Below are 16505 nucleotides of genomic sequence, written 5' to 3' on the forward strand. Positions count from 1 at the left end.
AATCTGTGTCATCAGGCCCTTAGCAGCACAATGAGTGGATTCAGGTATCATGATTCTAACTGAAGTAAGTCACACAGAAAAAGAAACATCATAAGATATCAGTAATACACGGAATGTAAACTTGGCTACACAGGAACTGAATTACAGAACAGAACAGGGTCTCAAATTTAGAAAACCAACTTATGCTTGCTTAAGGGGAAAGGTGAGTTGGGGTGCTGCATAAAACCAGAGATTGAAATGAGCACAGATAAAGTTCCTTAAGCCAAATATGGAATAGACAAGAGCTCCTCCTTGCTCAACGAAATGGACTCAACACCGCATATTAAACGCCTAAGAATGTACCTGACTAGTAAGTATCTTAAAACCTATGGATTGCTATGTCTCCGAAAGAGAATCAAGCATGTGTACAGGGGCATAAACGAAGAAGTGATAGGATTGGGGAGGTTCGGTGAGCAAATGAAGACCCTTTGAAGTCATATTGCATGGTACCCATTCCACGGGTTTCAACTACCCAGGTTTTAGGTATTCTTCCTTCAGCTAAAACATGCATGTGGAACCCAAGTATGATCAACCATGTGAACGGGAGACGTGTTCAAATATGTCTCAGTTTTCCTCCCCTGGTACTCGGGTGCAACATTCCAGACGCTTTACTAACACTCTCCCCACTTGGAGAGTCAGCGCCTTTAACCTCCTGTTTGGCACAGTTTGCAATTTCTGCGGAAGATGAACAGGAATAGCGAGAACCAATGAGAGGCTAGCTGGAGGTGTCTGGACGGGCAAATTTAACTCTCATTTCCAACCAGGAAGAGGAAATAACCAAAGGCTCAGTGTGCCGTACCGGAACCAGATTAGGGCCTGAAGCCATCCTGCGGTGTTGCGGCCAGCTCACAAGAAAGCGAGTTGAAGAAAGGAGCTCAGGGGCACTGTAATTCACAAACCTGCAGAGTTATAAATGACAGCTATCGTCCAAAAATATACTGAAGTAAGGCTGCCAAGAGGAGTTGAAAGTGGGGCAGAATTGCAGGAAGCCGATTTCAGGAGGTAGACTGAAATTGCATTGAAAGCATAGGAAAAGAGGCAGAACGTCCACAATGATGCACTTGGCCAAAAAGGGCGTATGCGTTTTTTCCTGAATATATTCAGGAAAAAACGCATACGCCCTTTTTGGCCAACCAAGCAAGCTTGCAAAGGAAATCTGCACTACAATGAAGTCTCACTTCCCCCCGGTCAAAAGGGCCATCTGAAAAAAGTGTAAAATCCAGAAAGGCAGGACAGGCCATGGAGAACTGGGAGCCTTGTTATGCTGATGGGCGGGATGTAAATTGCCAACAACCACTTGGGAGAAGTGTATGGTGTTTCCTGAAACATCTAAAAAACAAAGCAACAGAGCCTAGGGCACTGCCACTTATGGTCCTAAGGCTTAGGGAATTTAAAATCAAAAAGACACAGCCACCCCAAAGTTTGGAACGGCTCTGTTTACAAGAACCTCGTTTACAGTACAAGTTCAACATCGCAGAAAGTGAAAAATGGATAAAGAAGTTGTGGTATTTACTTACAAAGCAATATCACTCAGCAATGAAATCTGTGTCATCAGGCCCTTAGCAGCACAAAGAGTGGATTCAGGTATGATGATTCTAACTGAAATAAGTCACACAGAAAAAGAAACATCATAAGATATCAGTAATACACGGAATGTAAACTTGGCTACACAGGAACTGAATTACAGAACAGAACAGGGTCTCAAATTTCGAAAACCAACTTATGCTTGCTTAAGGGGAAAGGTGAGTTGGGGTGCTGCATAAAACCAGAGATTGAAATGAGCACAGATAAAGTTCCTTAAGCCAAATATGGAATAGACAAGAGCTACTCCTTGCTCAACGAAATGGACTCAACACCGCATATTAAATGCCTAAGAATGTACCTGACTAGTAAGTATCTTAAAACCTATGGATGGCTATGTCTCCAAAAGAGAATCAAGCATGTGTACAGGGGCATAAATGCAGCAGTGATAGGATTGGAGAGGTTCGGTGAGCAAATGAAGACCCTTTGAAGTCATATTGCATGGTACCCATTCCACGGGTTTCAACTACCCAGGTTTTAGGTATTCTTCCTTCAGCTAAAACATGCATGTGGAACCTAGAGTATGATCAACCATGTTATCGGGAGACGTGTTCAAATATGTGTTAGTTTTCCTCCCATGGTACTCGGGTGCAACATTCCAGACGCTTTACTAACACTCTCCCCACTTGGAGAGTCAGTCCCTTTAACCTCCTGTTTGGCCCAGTTTGCAATTTCTGCGGAAGATGAACAGGAATAGCGAGAACCAATGAGAGGCTAGCTGCAGGTGTCTGGACGGGCAAATTTAACTCTCATTTCCCACCAGGAAGAGGAATTAACCAAAGGCTCACCATGCCGGGCCGGAACCAGATTAGGGCCTGAAGCCATCCTGCGGTGTTGCGGCCAGGGCACAAGAAAGCGAGTTGAAGAAAGGAGCTCAGGGGCACTGTAATTCACAAACCTGCAGAGTTATAAATGACAGCTATCGTCCAAAAATAGACTGAAGTAAGGCTGCCAAGAGGACTTGAAAGCGGGGCAGAATTGCAGGAAACCGATTTCAGGAGGTTGACTGGAATTGCATTGAAAGCATAGGAAAAGAGGCAGAACGTCCACAATGATGCACTTGGCCAAAAAGGGCGTATGCGTTTTTTCCTGAATATATTCAGGAAAAAACGCATACGCCCTTTTTGGCCAACCAAGCAAGCTTGCAAAGGAAATCTGCACTACAATGAAGTCTCACTTCCCCCCGGTCAAAAGGGCCATCTGAAAAAAGTGTAAAATCCAGAAAGGCAGGTCAGGCCATGGAGAACTGGGAGCCTTGTTATGCTGATGGGCGGGATGTAAATTGCCAACAACCACTCGGGAGAAGTGTATGGTGTTTCCTGAAACATCTAAAAAACAAAGCAACAGAACGTAGGGCACTTCCACTTATGGTCCTATAGCTTAGGGAAATTAAAATCAAAAAGACACAGCCACCCCAAAGTTTGGAACGGCTCTGTTTACAAGAACCTCGTTTACAGTACAAGTTCAACATCGCAGAAAGTGAAAAATGGATAAAGAAGTTGTGGTATTTACTTACAAAGCAATATCACTCAGCAATGAAATCTGTGTCATCAGGCCCTTAGCAGCACAATGAGTGGATTCAGGTATGATGATTCTAACTGAAGTAAGTCACACAGAAAAAGAAACATCATAAGATATCAGTAATACACGGAATGTAAACTTGGCTACACAGGAACTGAATTACAGAACAGAACAGGGTCTCAAATTTAGAAAACCAACTTATGCTTGCTTAAGGGTAAAGGTGAGTTGGGGTGCTGCATAAAACCAGAGATTGAAATGAGCACAGATAAAGTTCCTTAAGTCAAATATGGAATAGACAAGAGCTACTCCTTGCTCAACGAAATGGACTCAACACCGCATATTAAACGCCTAAGAATGTACCTGACTAGTAAGTATCTTAAAACCTATGGATTGCTATGTCTCCGAAAGAGAATCAAGCATGTGTACAGGGGCATAAACGCAGCAGTGATAGGATTGGAGAGGTTCGGTGAGCAAATGAAGACCCTTTGAAGTCATATTGCATGGTACCCATTCCACGGGTTTCAACTACCCAGGTTTTAGGTATTCTTCCTTCAGCTAAAACATGCATGTGGAACCCAGAGTATGATCAACCATGTGATCGGGAGACGTGTTCAAATATGTTTCAGTTTTCGTACCCTGGTACTCGGGTGCAACATTCCGGACGCTTTACTAACACTCTCCCGACTTGGAGAGTCAGTGTCTTTAACCTCCTGTTTGGCCCAGTTTGCAATTTCTGCGGAAGATGAACAGGAATAGCGAGAACCAATGAGAGACTAGCTGGAGGTGTCTGGACGGGCAAATTTAACTCTCATTTCCCACCAGGAAGAGGAATTAACCAAAGGCTCAGCGTGCCGTGCCGGAACCAGATTAGGGCCTGAAGCCATCCTGCGGTGTTGCGGCCAGCTCACAAGAAAGCGAGTTGAAGAAAGGAGCTCAGGGGCACTGTAATTCACAAACCTGCAGAGTTATAAATGACAGCTATCGTCCAAAAATAGACTGAAGTAAGGCTGCCAAGAGGACTTGAAAGCAGGACAGAATTGCAGGAAACCGATTTCAGGAGGTAGACTGGAATTGCATTGAAAGCATAGGAAAAGAGGCAGAACGTCCACAATGATGCACTTGGCCAAAAAGGGCGTATGCGTTTTTTCCTGAATATATTCAGGAAAAAACGCATACGCCCTTTTTGGCCAACCAAGCAAGCTTGCAAAGGAAATCTGCACTACAATGAAGTCTCACTTCCCCCCCGGTCAAAAGGGCCATCTGAAAAAAGTGTAAAATCCAGAAAGGCAGGACAGGCCATGGAGAACTGGGAGCCTTGTATGGTGATGGGTGGGATGTAAATTGCCAACAGACACTGGGGAGAAGTGTATGGTGTTTCCTGAAACATCTAAAAAACAAAGCAACAGAGCCTAGGGCACTTCCACTTATGGTCCTATAGCTTAGGGAAATTAAAATCAAAAAGACACAGCCACCCCAAAGTTTGGGACGCCTGTGTTTACAGGAACCTCGTTTACAGTACAAGTTCAACATCGCAGAAGGTGAAAAATGGATAAAGAAGTTCTGGTATTTACTTACAAAGCAATATCACTCAGCAATGAAATCTGTGTCATCAGGCCCTTAGCAGCACAATGAGTGGATTCAGGTATGATGATTCTAACTGAAATAAGTCACAGAGAAAAGAAACATCATAAGATATCAGTAATACACGGAATGTAAACTTGGCTACACAGGAACTGAATTACAGAACAGAACAGGGTCTCAAATTTAGAAAACCAACTTATGCTTGCTTAAGGGTAAAGGTGAGTTGGGGTGCTGCATAACACCAGAGATTGAAATGAGCACAGATAAAGTTCCTTAAGCCAAATATGGAATAGACAAGAGCTACTCCTTGCTCAACGAAATGGACTCAACACCGCATATTAAACGCCTAAGAATGTACCTGACTAGTAAGTATCTTAAAACCTATGGATTGCTATGTCTCCGAAAGAGAATCAAGCATGTGTACAGGGGCATAAACGCAGCAGTGATAGGATTGGAGAGGTTCGGTGAGCAAATGAAGACCCTTTGAAGTCATATTGCATGGTACCCATTCCACGGGTTTCAACTACCCAGGTTTTAGGTATTCTTCCTTCAGCTAAAACATGCATGTGGAACCCAGAGTATGATCAACCATGTGAACGGGAGACATGTTCAAATATGTCTCAGTTTTCCTCCCCTGGTACTCGGGTGCAACATTCCAGACGCTTTACTAACACTCTCCCCACTTGGAGAGTCAGTCCCTTTAACCTCCTGTTTGGCCCAGTTTGCAATTTCTGCGGAAGATGAACAGGAATAGCGAGAACCAATGAGAGACTAGCTGGAGGTGTCTGGACGGGCAAATTTAACTCTCATTTCCCACCAGGAAGAGGAAATTACCAAAGGCTCAGCGTGCCGTGCCGGAACCAGATTAGGGCCTGAAGCCATCCTGCGGTGTTGCGGCCAGGTCACAAGAAAGCGAGTTGAAGAAAGGAGCTCAGGGGCACTGTAATTCACAAACCTGCAGAGTTATAAATGACAGCTATCGTCCAAAAATAGACTGAAGTAAGGCTGCCAAGAGGACTTGAAAGCGGGGCAGAATTGCAGGAAACCGATTTCAGGAAGTAGACTGGAATTGCATTGCAAGCATAGGAAAAGAGGCAGAACGTCCACAATGATGCACTTGGCCAAAAAGGGCGTATGCGTTTTTTCCTGAATATATTCAGGAAAAAACGCATACGCCCTTTTTGGCCAACCAAGCAAGCTTGCAAAGGAAATCTGCACTACAATGAAGTCTCACTTCCCCACGGTCAAAAGGGCCATCTGAAAAAAGTGTAAAATCCAGAAAGGCAGGACAGGCCATGGAGAACTGGGAGCCTTGTTATGCTGATGGGCGGGATGTAAATTGCCAACAACCACTCGGGAGAAGTGTATGGTGTTTCCTGAAACATCTAAAAAACAAAGCAACAGAGCCTAGGGCACTTCCACTTATGGTCCTATAGATTAGGGAATTCAAAATCAAAAAGACACAGCCACCCCAAAGTTTGGAACGGCTCTGTTTACAAGAACCTCGTTTACAGTACAAGTTCAACATCGCAGAAAGTGAAAAATGGATAAAGAAGTTGTGGTATTTACTTACAAAGCAATATCACTCAGCAATGAAATCTGTGTCATCAGGCCCTTAGCAGCACAATGAGTGGATTCAGGTATGATGATTCTAACTGAAATAAGTCACACAGAAAAGAAACATCATAAGATATCAGTAATACACGGAATGTAAACTTGGCTACACAGGAACTGAATTACAGAACAGAACAGTGTCTCAAATTTAGAAAACCAACTTATGCTTGCTTAAGGGGAAAGGTGAGTTGGGGTGCTGCATAAAACCAGAGATTGAAATGAGCACAGATAAAGTTCCTTAAGCCAAATATGAAATAGACAAGAGCTACTCCTTGCTCAACGAAATGGACTCAACACCGCATATTAAACGCCTAAGAATGTACCTGACTAGAAAGTATCTTAAAACCTATGGATTGCTATGTCTCCGAAAGAGAATCAAGCATGTGTACAGGGGCATAAACGCAGCAGTGATAGGATTGGAGAGGTTCGGTGAGCAAATGAAGACCCTTTGAAGTCATATTGCATGGTACCCATTCCACGGGTTTCAACTACCCAGGTTTTAGGTATTCTTCTTTCAGCTAAAACATGCATATGGAACCCAAGTATGATCAACCACGTGAACGGGAGACGTGTTCAAATATGTCTCAGTTTTCCTCCCCTGGTACTCGGGTGCAACATTCCAGACGCTTTACTAACACTCTCCCCACTTGGAGAGTCAGTCCCTTTAACCTCCTGTTTGGCCCAGTTTGCAATTTCTGCGGAAGATGAACAGGAATAGCGAGAACCAATGAGACGCTAGCTGGAGGTGTCTGGACGGGCAAATTTAACTCTCATTTCCCACCAGGAAGAGGAATTAACCAAAGGCTCACCATGCCGGACCGGAACCAGATTAGGGCCTGAAGCCATCCTGCGGTGTTGCGGCCAGGGCACAAGAAAGCGAGTTGAAGAAAGGAGCTCAGGGGCACTGTAATTCACAAACCTGCAGAGTTATAAATGACAGCTATCGTCCAAAAATAGACTGAAGTAAGGCTGCCAAGAGGACTTGAAAGCGGGGCAGAATTGCAGGAAACCGATTTCAGGAGGTAGACTGGAATTGCATTGGAAGCATAGGAAAAGAGGCAGAACGTCCACAATGATGCACTTGGCCAAAAAGGGCGTATGCGTTTTTTCCTGAATATATTCAGGAAAAAACGCATACGCCCTTTTTGGCCAACCAAGCAAGCTTGCAAAGGAAATCTGCACTACAATGAAGTCTCACTTCCCCCTGGTCAAAAGGGCCATCTGAAAAAAGTGTAAAATCCAGAAAGGCAGGACAGGCCATGGAGAACTGGGAGCCTTGTTATGCTGATGGGCGGAATGTAAATTGCCAACAGACACTCGGGAGAAGTGTATGGTGTTTCCTGAAACATCTAAAAAACAAAGCAACAGAGCCTAGGGCACTGCCACTTATGGTCCTATAGCTTAGGGAAATTAAAATCAAAAAGACACAGCCACCCCAAAGTTTGGGACGCCTCTGTTTACAAGAACCTCGTTTACAGTACAAGTTCAACATCGCAGAAAGTGAAAAATGGATAAAGAAGTTGTGGTATTTACTTACAAAGCAATATCACTCAGCAATGAAATCTATGTCATCAGGCCCTTAGCATAACAATGAGTGGATTCAGGTATGATGATTCTAACTGAAATAAGTCACACAGAAAAAGAAACATCATAAGTTATCAGTAATACACGGAATGTAAACTTGGCTACACAGGAACTGAATTACAGAACAGAACAGGGTCTCAAATTTAGAAAACCAACTTATGCTTGCTTAAGGGGAAAGGTGAGTTGGGGTGCTGCATAAAACCAGAGATTGAAATGAGCACAGATAAAGTTCCTTAAGCCAAATATGGAATAGACAAGATCTACTCCTTGCTCAACGAAATGGACTCAACACCGCATATTAAACGCCTAAGAATGTACCTGACTAGTAAGTATCTTAAAACCTATAGATTGCTATGTCTCCGAAAGAGAATCAAGCATGTGTACAGGGGCATAAACGCAGCAGTGATAGGATTGGAGAGGTTCAGTGAGCAAATGAAGACCCTTTGAAGTCATATTGCATGGTACCCATTCCACGGGTTTCAACTACCCAGATTTTAGGTATTTTTCCTTCAGCTAAAACATGCATGTGGAACCCAGAGTATGATCAACCATGTGATCGGGAGACGTGTTCAAATATGTCTCAGTTTTCCTCCCCTGGTACTCGGGTGCAACATTCCAGACGCTTTACTAACACTCTCCCCACTTGGAGAGTCAGCGCCTTTAACCTCCTGTTTGGCCCAGTTTGCAATTTCTGCGGAAGATGAACAGGAATAGTGAGAACCAATGAGAGGCTAGCTGGAGGTGTCTGGACGGGCAAATTTAACTCTCATTTCCCACCAGGAAGAGGAAATAACCAAAGGCTCAGCGTGCCGTACCGGAACCAGATTAGGGCCTGAAGCCATCCTGCGGTGTTGCGGCCAGGTCACAAGAAAGCGAGTTGAAGAAAGGAGCTCAGGGGCACTGTAATTCACAAACCTGCAGAGTTATAAATGACAGCTATCGTCCAAAAATAGACTGAAGTAAGGCTGCCAAGAGGACTTGAAAGCGGGGCAGAATTGCAGGAAACCGATTTCAGGAGGTAGACTGGAATTGCATTGCAAGCATAGGAAAAGAGGCAGAACGTCCACAATGATGCACTTGGCCAAAAAGGGCGTATGCGTTTTTTCCTGAATATATTCAGGAAAAAACGCATACGCCCTTTTTGGCCAACCAAGCAAGCTTGCAAAGGAAATCTGCACTACAATGAAGTCTCACTTCCCCCCGGTCAAAAGGGCCATCTGAAAAAAGTGTAAAATCCAGAAAGGCAGGACAGGCCATGGAGAACTGGGAGCCTTGTTATGCTGATGGGCGGGATGTAAATTGCCAACAACCACTCGGGAGAAGTGTATGGTGTTTCCTGAAACATCTAAAAAACAAAGCAACAGAGCCTAGGGCACTTCCACTTATGGTCCTATAGCTTAGGGAATTCAAAATCAAAAAGACACAGCCACCCCAAAGTTTGGAACGGCTCTGTTTACAAGAACCTCGTTTACAGTACAAGTTCAACATCGCAGAAAGTGAAAAATGGATAAAGAAGTTGTGGTATTTACTTACAAAGCAATATCACTCAGCAATGAAATCTGTGTCATCAGGCCCTTAGCAGCACAATGAGTGGATTCAGGTATGATGATTCTAACTGAAATAAGTCACACAGAAAAGAAACATCATAAGATATCAGTAATACACGGAATGTAAACTTGGCTACACAGGAACTGAATTACAGAACAGAACAGGGTCTCAAATTTCGAAAACCAACTTATGCTTGCTTAAGGGGAAAGGTGAGTTGGGGTGCTGCATAAAACCAGAGATTGAAATGAGCACAGATAAAGTTCCTTAAGCCAAATATGGAATAGACAAGAGCTACTCCTTGCTCAACGAAATGGACTCAACACCCCATATTAAACGCCTAAGAATGTTCCTGACTAGTAAGTATCTTAAAACCTATGGATTGCTATGTCTCCGAAAGAGAATCAAGCATGTGTACAGGGGCATAAACGCAGCAGTGATAGGATTGGAGAGGTTCGGTGAGCAAATGAAGACCCTTTGAAGTCATATTGCATGGTACCCATTCCACGGGTTTCAACTACCCAGGTTTAAGGTATTCTTCCTTCAGCTAAAACATGCATGTGGAACCTAGAGTATGATCAACCATGTGATCGGTAGACGTGTTAAAATATGTCTCAGTTTTCGTACGCTGGTACTCGGGTGCAACATTCCAGACGCTTTACTAACACTCTCCCCACTTGGAGAGTCAGTCCCTTTAACCTCCTGTTTGGCCCAGTTTGCAATTTCTGTGGAAGATGAACAGGAATAGCGAGAACCAATGAGAGACTAGGTGCAGGTGTCTGGATGGGCAAATTTAACTCTCATTTCCCACCAGGAAGAGGAATTAACCAAAGGCTCAGCGTGCCATGCCAGAGCCAGATTAGGGCCTGAAGCCATCCTGCGGTGTTGCGGCCAGGTCACAAGAAAGCGAGTTGAAGAAAGGAGCTCAGGGGCACTGTAATTCACAAACCTGCAGAGTTATAAATGACAGCTATCGTCCAAAAATAGACTGAAGTAAGGCTGCCAAGAGGACTTGAAAGCGGGGCAGAATTGCAGGAAACTGATTTCAGGAGGTAGACTGGAATTGCATTTCAAGCATAGGAAAAGAGGCAGAAAGTCCACAATGATGCACTTGGCCAAAAAGGGCGTATGCGTTTTTTCCTGAATATATTCAGGAAAAAACGCATACGCCCTTTTTGGCCAACCAAGCAAGCTTGCAAAGGAAATCTGCACTACAATGAAGTCTCACTTCCCCCCGGTCAAAAGGGCCATCTGAAAAAAGTGTAAAATCCAGAAAGGCAGGACAGGCCATGGAGAACTGGGAGCCTTGTTATGCTGAAGGGGGGGATGTAAATTGCCAACAACCACTCGGGAGAAGTGTATGGTGTTTCCTGAAACATCTAAAAAACAAAGCAACAGAGCCTAGGACACTTCCACTTATGGTCATATAGCTTAGGGAATTTAAAATCAAAAAGACACAGCCATCCCAAAGTTTGGAATGGCTCTGTTTACAAGAACCTCGTTTACAGTACAAGTTCAACATCGCAGAAAGTGAAAAATGGATAAAAAAGTTGTGGTATTTACTTACAAAGCAATATCACTCAGCAATGAAATCTGTGTCATCAGGCCCTTAGCAGCACAATGAGTGGATTCAGGTATGATGATTCTAACTGAAATAAGTCACACAGAAAAAGAAACATCATAAGATATCAGTAATACACGGAATGTAAACTTGGCTACACAGGAACTGAATTACAGAACAGAACAGGGTCTCAAATTTAGAAAACCAACTTATGCTTGCTTAAGGGTAAAGGTGAGTTGGGGTGCTGCATAAAACCAGAGATTGAAATGAGCACAGATAAAGTTCCTTAAGCCAAATATAGAATAGACAAGAGCTACTCCTTGCTCAACGAAATGGACTCAACACCGCATATTAAACGCCTAAGAATGTACCTGACTAGTAAGTATCTTAAAACCTATGGATTGCTATGTCTCCGAAAGAGAATCAAGCATGTGTACAGGGGCATAAACACAGCAGTGATAGGATTGGAGAGGTTCGGTGAGCAAATGAAGACCCTTTGAAGTCATATTGCATGGTACCCATTACACGGGTCTCAACTCTCCAGGTTTAAGGTATTCTTCCTTCAGCTAAAACATGCATGTGGAACTCAAGTATGATCAACCATGTGAACGGGAGACGTGTTCAAATATGTCTCAGTTTTCCTCCCCTGGTACTCGGGTGCAACATTCCAGACGCTTTACTAACACTCTCCCCACTTGGAGAGTCAGCGCCTTTAACCTCCTGTATGGCCCAGTTTGCAATTTCTGCAGAAGATGAACAGGCATAGCAAGAACCAATGAGAGGCTAGCTGGAGGTGTCTGGACGGGCAAATTTAACTCTCATTTCCCACCAGGAAGAGGAAATAACCAAAGGCTCAGCGTGCCGTGCCGGAACCAGATTAGGGCCTGAAGCCATCCTGCGGTGTTGCGGCCAGCTCAAAAGAAAGCGAGTTGAAGAAAGGAGCTCAGGGGCACTGTAATTCACAAACCTGCAGAGTTATAAATGACAGCTATCGTCCAAAAATAGACTGAAGTAAGGCTGCCAAGAGGACTTGAAAGCGGGGCAGAATTGCAGGAAACCGATTTCAGGAGGTACACTGGAATTGCATTGAAAGCATAGGAAAAGAGGCAGAACGTCCACAATGATGCACTTGGCCAAAAAGGGCGTATGCGTTTTTTCCTGAATATATTCAGGAAAAAACGCATACGCCCTTTTTGGCCAACCAAGCAAGCTTGCAAAGGAAATCTGCACTACAATGAAGTCTCACTTCCCCCCGGTCAAAAGGGCCATCTGAAAAAAGTGTAAAATCCAGAAAGGCAGGACAGGCCATGGAGAACTGGGAGCCTTGTTATGCTGATGGGCGGGATGTAAATTGCCAACAACCACTCGGGAGAAGTGTATGGTGTTTCCTGAAACATCTAAAAAACAAAGCAACAGAGCCTAGGGCAGTTCCACTTATGGTCCTATAGCTTAGGGAATTTAAAATCAAAAAGACACAGCCACCCCAAAGTTTGGAACGGCTCTGTTTACAAGAACCTCATTTACAGTACAAGTTCAACATCGCAGAAAGTGAAAAATGGATAAAAAAGTTGTGGTATTTACTTACAAAGCAATATCACTCAACAATGAAATCTGTTTCATCGGGCCCTTAGTAGCACAATGAGTGGATTCAGGTATGATGATTCTAACTGAAATAAGTCACACAGAAAAAGAAACATCATAAGATATCAGTAATACACGGAATGTAAACTTGGCTACACAGGAACTGAATTACAGAACAGAACAGGGTCTCAAATTTCGAAAACCAACTTATGCTTGCTTAAGGGGAAAGGTGAGTTGGGGTGCTGCATAAAACCAGAGATTGAAATGAGAACAGATAAAGATCCTTAAGCCAAATATGGAATAGACAAGAGCTACTCCTTGCTCAAAGAAATGGACTCAACACCGCATATTAAATGCCTAAGAATGTACCTGACTAGTAAGTATCTTAAAACCTATGGATTGCTATGTCTCCGAAAGAGAATCAAGCATGTGTACAGGGTCATAAACGCAGCAGTGATAGGATTGGAGAGGTTCAGTGAGCAAATGAAGACCCTTTGAAGTCATATTGCATGGTACCCATTCCACGGGTTTCAACTACCCAGGTTTTAGGTATTCTTCCTTCAGCTAAAACATGCATGTGGACCCAAGTATGATCAACCATGTGAACGGGAGACGTGTTCAAATATGTCTCAGTTTTCGTACCCTGGTACTCGGGTGCAACATTCCAGACGCTTTACTAACACTCTCCCCACTTGGCGAGTCAGTCCCTTTAACCTCCTGTTTGGCCCAGTTTGCAATTTCTGTGGAAGATGAACAGGAATAGCGAGAACCAATGAGAGACTAGCTGGAGGTGTCTGGATGGGCAAATTTAACTCTCATTTCCCACCAGGAAGAGGAATTAACCAAAGGCTCAGCGTGCCATGCCAGAACCAGATTAGGGCCTGAAGACATCCTGCGGTGTTGCGGCCAGGTCACAAGAAAGCGAGTTGAAGAAAGGAGCTCAGGGGCACTGTAATTCACAAACCTGCAGAGTTATAAATGACAGCTATCGTCCAAAAATAGACTGAAGTAAGGCTGCCAAGAGGACTTGAAAGTGGGGCAGAATTGCAGGAAACCGATTTCAGGAGGTAGACTGGAATTGCATTGAAAGCATAGGAAAAGAGGCAGAACGTCCACAATGATGCACTTGGCCAAAAAGGGCGTATGCGTTTTTTCCTGAATATATTCAGGAAAAAACGCATACGCCCTTTTTGGCCAACCAAGCAAACTTGCAACGGAAATCTGCACTACAATGAAGTCTCACTTCCCCCCGGTCAAAAGGGCCATCTGAAAAAAGTGTAAAATCCAGAAAGGCAGGACAGGCCATGGAGAACTGGGAGCCTTGTTATGCTGATGGGCGGGATGTAAATTGCCAACAGACACTCGGGAGAAGTGTATGGTGTTTCCTGAAACATCTAAAATACAAAGCAAGAGAGCCTAGGGCACTGCCACTTATGGTCCTATAGCTTAGGGAAATTAAAATCAAAAAGACACAGCCACCCCAAAGTTTGGGACGCCTCCGTTTACAAGAACCTCGTATACCGTACAAGTTCAATATCACAGAAAGTGAAAAATGGATAAAGAACTTGTGGTACTTACGTACAATGCAGTATCACTCAGCAATGAAATCTATGTCATCAGGCCCGTAGCAGCATGATGAGTGGATTCAGGTACGATGATTCTAACTGAAATAAGTCACACAGAAAAAGAAACATCATAAGATATCACTAATACACGGAATGTAAACTTGGCTACACAGGAACTGCATTCCAAAACAGAACAGGGTCTCAAATTTAGAAAACCAACTTATGCTTGCTTAAGGGGAAAGGTGAGTTGGGGTGCTGCATAAAACCAGAGATTGAAATGAGCACAGATAAAGTTCCTTAAGCCAAATATGGAATAGACAAGAGCTACTCCTTGCTCAGCGAAATGGACTCAACACCGCATATTAAACGCCTAAGAATGTACCTGACTAGTAAGTATCTTAAAACCTATGGATTGCTATGTCTCCAAAAGAGAATCAAGCGTGTGTACAGGGGCATAAACGCAGTAGTGATAGGATTGGAGAGGTTCGGTCAGCAAATGAAGACCTTTTGAAGTCATATTGCATGGTACCCATTCCACGGGTCTCAACTCTCCAGGTTTAAGGTATTCTTCCTTCAGCTAAAACATGCATGTGGAACCCAGAGTATGATCAACCATGTGAACGGGAGACGTGTTCAAATATGTCTCAGTTTTCCTACCCTGGTACTCGGGTGCAACATTCCAGACGCTTTACTAACACTCTCCCCACTTGGCGAGTCACTCCCTTTAACCTCCTGTTTGGCCCAGTTTGCAATTTCTGTGGAAGATGAACAGGAATAGCGAGAACCAATGAGAGACTAGCTGGAGGTGTCTGGATGGGCAAATTTAACTCTCATTTCCCACCAGGAAGAGGAATTAACCAAAGGCTCAGCGTGCCATGCCAGAACCAGATTAGGGCCTGAAGACATCCTGCGGTGTTGCGGCCAGGTCACAAGAAAGCGAGTTGAAGAAAGGAGCTCAGGGGCACTGTAATTCACAAACCTGCAGAGTTATAAATGACAGCTATCGTCCAAAAATAGACTGAAGTAAGGCTGCCAAGAGGACTTGAAAGCGGGGCAGAATTGCAGGAAACCGATTTCAGGAGGTAGACTGGAATTGCATTGAAAGCATAGGAAAAGAGGCAGAACGTCCAGAATGATGCACTTGGCCAAAAAGGGCGTATGCGTTTTTTCCTGAATATATTCAGGAAAAAACGCATACGCCCTTTTTGGCCAACCAAGCAAACTTGCAAAGGAAATCTGCACTACAATGAAGTCTCACTTCCCCCCGGTCAAAAGGGCCATCTGAAAAAAGTGTAAAATCCAGAAAGGCAGGACAGGCCATGGAGAAATGGGAGCCTTGTTATGCTGATGGGCGGGATGTAAATTGCCAACAGACACTCGGGAGAAGTGTATGGTGTTTCCTGAAACATCTAAAAAACAAAGCAACAGAGCCTAGGGCACTGCCACTTATGGTCCTATAGCTTAGGGAAATTAAAATCAAAAAGACACAGCCACCCCAAAGTTTGGGACGCCTCTGTTTACAAGAACCTCGTTTACCGTACAAGTTCAATATCACAGAAAGTGAAAAATGGATAAAGAAGTTGTGGTATTTACGTACAATGCAGTATCACTCAGCAATGAAATCTATGTCATCAGGCCCGTAGCAGCATAATGAGTAGATTCAGGTACGATGATTCTAACTGAAATAAGTCACACAGAAAAAGAAACATCATAAGGTATCACTAATACACGGAATGTAAACTTGGCTACACAGGAACTGAATTACAGAACAGAACAGGTTCTCAAATTTAGAAAACCAACTTATGCTTGCTTAAGGGGAAAGGTGAGTTGGGTTGCTGCATAAAACCAGAGATTGAAATGAGCACAGATAAAGTTCCTTAAGCCAAATATGGAATACACAAGAGCTACTCCTTGCTCAATGAAATGGACTCAACACCGCATATTAAACGCCTAAGAATGTACCTGACTAGTAAGTATCTTAAAACCTATGGATTGCTATGTCTCCGAAAGAGAATCAAGCATGTGTACAGGGGCATAAACGCAGCAGTGATAGGATTGGAGAGGTTCGGTGAGCAAATGAAGACCCTTTGAAGTCATATTGCATGGTACCCATTACACGGGTCTTAACTCTCCAGGTTTAAGGTATTCTTCCTTCAGCTAAAACATGCATGTGGAACCCAAGTATGATCAACCATGTGAACGGGAGACGTGTTCAAATATGTCTCAGTTTTCCTCCCCTGGTACTCGGGTGCAACATTCCAGACGCTTTACTAACACTCTCCCCACTTGGAGAGTCAACGCCTTTAACCTCCTGTTTGGCCCAGTTTGCAATT

The 16505-nt window shown here is 43.8% G+C and overlaps 1 long non-coding RNA gene across 2 annotated transcripts in view; it reads right to left on the minus strand.

The window, feature by feature from the left end:
• The window catches only part of LOC307181174, a 255444-nt gene that overhangs the window by 195400 nt on the left and 43539 nt on the right, over positions 1-16505 (minus strand). The window contains exon 1 of one of the 2 annotated variants that reach the window (XR_013826067.1): positions 7874-7933. The exons of the other annotated variant lie outside the window; for it this stretch is intronic. This is a non-coding gene — a long non-coding RNA (uncharacterized lncRNA). Of the gene's footprint in view, positions 1-7873; positions 7934-16505 lie in introns of those variants that run through there. 2 annotated transcript variants of the gene reach the window in all.

This window comes from Stenella coeruleoalba (assembly GCF_951394435.1).
Source record: "Stenella coeruleoalba genome assembly, contig: scaffold_151, whole genome shotgun sequence".
NCBI classification, from domain to species: Eukaryota; Metazoa; Chordata; class Mammalia; order Artiodactyla; family Delphinidae; genus Stenella; species Stenella coeruleoalba.